The following is a 3665-nucleotide window of genomic DNA, read 5'->3' as shown; positions in this document are numbered from 1 at the left end:
TGGAGTAGAAATAGCCTACACTCTCAGAAATAAAGTGACAGTGGAGGTACATATTTGTTCTTCGGAGATCAAATTTCCTAAGTCTACCCATAAAGTACAGTAATGTTCTCTTTGGCCCAAATGATTATGTCAGCTACAAGCATTTGTACCTTTTCAGGCACTTTGTATACCTTTATTTCTGAGAGTGTAACGATTATTAGAGACGGACCTTTTTACTAAGCTCTATATTTACCGATTATTATAAGTAATTAAAGTAGGCACGCGATTCCTATACCTAGGCGCATCGTCAGGGATGTTGTTTGCCCCAGGAAAAAATGAGATTTTGTGCGCCACGCCGTTTAGAAACATGCCACAAGGTGGCGCCATGTCACTACACGTCCAATCAGTGGGAATTTCGCAGACGCGTGCGTATGCACGAATATCCATCCATACGCACGTGTCATGTTGGCTACTTAGTAGAGCTGGTTACACAGAGAAATTCAATCGTTTGAATAATGTTACCCCCAAATCACAGCGGTATCACCGCACTCCATGATGCGCACACGGTTTGAGAGCGCTCGGCCTTGTTGTCCCCGAGATCATGCACAAGTTCACGACGAATTTCATGGACTGGAAGCATAAACATTTCTTCCATAAGGTGTTCACATTTGTAATCCAAAAATTTAATTTCTACCATATAGATCCACGTCAAATCGAATTTTAAGTTGCACAAATATTGTAGCCAGGGCGGGGACATTGGAAGCAATTCGATCCAAGGCACGTTTAATGAACAATACACGCCAATAAATGAACAAGGTAGGCGAAGATCCAATGACGCTTGCTGCAGAATTGTACATTTGCTAGATGATTATGGCAATAATGTAATACTTTCGAGTGTATTACTTGATAAAATGGATGAGGAAGTAGTAGCCTATATGTCAAACTTTCCCCAGAATGCTGCCATTAAACACTTGAACTACAAACAGAGTGTTTTCAAAAGCCTGCTTAATTTGTGAAATTAATTTTCTCCCATCCGTTCGTGGAAGGACTTGTAGTCCCGTAGAGTTCCCCGGCCCTGCTGTCACTGATTGCCTCAGGTGAGTCGCACGGTCTGCTGCGATAAAACCAATTAAGTAATTAAGAGGTCGGAGCAACAGTGGATGCCGTAACTTCGGGAGAGTGAAACCGAGAGTTGCGCCCCTTACGGAAATGAGATGTAGGCCGACTGCAACAAACTGTGAGCATGTTTATACCTATATATTTACAATAATGTCACTATATTTCAATGCGGTGCATTTAAAAATAATATGAAAAGCAACAGTTAGTTGCTATATTGTGAAACATTGTAATTATCAACATTATTTTAATGTTTTAATTCCATTTGTACACAGTTACAGTTGCATGTTGTTGGTATTGATGACGGTAAAGTGGATCAAGGGGTATATAATGTACAATAATACCAAAATGAGTAGTCAATTTAGACATCACAAAACCGCAACAAACATGCACTTCATGTTTTTTGCCTGATTGAATTGCATCCTATGGTTTTTTTCTCCCCTTGTGCTGAGATGCAAATTCTATTTGTCATTAAAGAGAGATGAGCGAAGATGACACGCAGGTAGACGCACTGTAGAATATTTAGAAATTGACATCGTTTCGACCTGCTTGGGCTAAGTTGATGTTTAAAATCGATCGGTAGTTTTAACTTGTGTATGCAAATGTGTGATGATTGGATATTGTCTGTTAAATCACATTGTATGTGATCTTCTGTGAACTATTAGAAAAACTGTTAAGAATGCGGAAATAGGCGTTTGTCGAGTCCTCACGTGTCTCCCCTGTGGCTTCGACAAATGAGAAAGGAGAACGGTTTGTGATGCCAGTTAAAAAAAATAATAATAATTTCAATAAGGTTAATTAATTCTGGCATTCATTAATGTAGCATTAATGTTCTGAATAAATGATGTACAAATACATTAAGCCTGAAATTAACATTTCATTAGTTCATGTATTTAACTACTGACTGTACTAGTTCCAGGAATATTTATACATTAGCGAACCATTGAATCAAACTTTTAATTAGTTAACCGTTAGCAAATGCATCAACAGATTTTTTCACTCCAATATGAATCGGCCTTAATTAATGTAATAAACATGAATTGATGATGTACAAATACATTAACAAAGCTGTGCAGATTAACTTCTCAGTAGTTGATGCCAATTCATGTATCTTTATTGTAAAGCGTTACCAAAAATAAGAATTAAATTGTTGGATATAATTTTTCCTTCTGAGTGACTATGGGTGCAGGACACACAAGGCACAGTGCACTATGATATCCATATTTTATTCTGTAAATGACTATTGTTTCCTATTCTAGTCTCCATAGTCCTCAGGAGGGGTTGGGAAAAGTGGTTTGGGTGCAGAGGTAATGGGCGAGAGACTATTTCCACGGTGTCCGATTCGGGTGGAGGTCTGGGTGTTGCACTAAGCACCTCTCATTGCGGGTAAGTCTGATTTCCCACCCACCCTTAAGCTCTTTAACTCCCAGTCCTTCATCATACACACTCCTAAACTCTCTTTAACTTACGTGCGGATTATGCTTGAGTGCGACTCAGTTTATTTACCTTTTCGGTCTCGAGTTTCTTTAGTGCGGGCAATCTCAAACACCTGGAGGGACTAGTCTGTCTGAGTCCCTCTATTGATCTACAATGTTTACAATTCAAACGACATTCCGTCTTCTTGTCAACTTGTCCGTTTACCGTTTCCAAATGAAATGTTTCTTTGCTTTTTAAGCTTCCCCCTACCTGTAATTACTGCACAGCTTTCTCTGCTTGTAATTATGTGTAATTGCATCCATGTTCCTGTGCGGATAGGAACTTGTTTTTAAGGGTGGTCGTGTTGTGCTACAAGAGAAAAGAAAAGAACAAAGTGAAGTTTATAATCCCCCTCCCTGTGGGGACAGAGGTCTGCTCTTGGTGCGGGAGGATTTATTGGGCTCATTCCTATGGTTTATTTTTCTACCCTTCTTTACTTGCTCCTGACCCGGAAATCGATCAAGGTATACCTTCTTTAAGGACTTTCCAACCCCTTAAAATGTTCCTTCTTGGAGCTAGAAGTAGAAGTTGGAAAGCAACTTTGAGCAAGAGAACATCAGTGAATCCTTTGTGGAAGTATTTTTTCAGAAAGCCTGATCGTTCCCCCTCTCTCCAGCTGCCACATCTGTAACTGAAGGAGCAATGCTAAAGGACATTTAGCATTTTGCCTAATTCACATTTTCTTGATATTCCTGTCTTCATTTATTTTTCTTGCCGCTCTTCCTATGGGTGGAGCTAGGACTAGAAACAGAAAAAAGGTGAGAAATAAACGATGGGATTGAGCCACCTGACACCGCCGTGTCCGCAGTTGGGTGGTCCCTGGCCTGATCCCGGTCTGGCCAGTGGCTGGGACTGGTAGTGGGAGGGTTAATCCTGCTGGTGGTGATGGGTAGGGGAGGGGGGAGGAGGAGGAGGAGGAGGAGGGAGTGTTCTGCTGCCTCCAGTGTGGGAGGAGCTGTGTAGCGCTGGGAACATCCTTCCACTGACCTTGGACAAACCGTAGAGAGAGAGAGAGAGCGTGAGAGAGAGAGAGGGGGAGCGAGAGAGCACGAGTGAGAGAAACAGAGAGAGTGAGAGAGAGAGAGACAGGCGAG

General features: G+C 41.3%; 1 protein-coding gene across 1 annotated transcript in view; it reads left to right on the top strand.

Annotated features, from left to right (window-relative positions):
• Nucleotides 1-501: 501 nt before the first annotated feature.
• mical3a (microtubule associated monooxygenase, calponin and LIM domain containing 3a) overlaps nucleotides 502-3665 on the top strand; it is a 100907-nt gene continuing 97743 nt past the window's right edge. Inside the window, exons 1-3 of the mRNA XM_061229844.1 lie at nucleotides 502-795; nucleotides 1026-1216; nucleotides 2355-2481. The gene's annotated coding sequence lies outside the window, so the exon portion shown is untranslated. The remainder of the gene's footprint in view (nucleotides 796-1025; nucleotides 1217-2354; nucleotides 2482-3665) is intronic.

Source organism: Conger conger, chromosome 19, assembly GCF_963514075.1.
Source record: "Conger conger chromosome 19, fConCon1.1, whole genome shotgun sequence".
NCBI lineage: Eukaryota > Metazoa > Chordata > Actinopteri > Anguilliformes > Congridae > Conger > Conger conger.
This window is presented reverse-complemented; position numbering and strand designations above follow the sequence as displayed.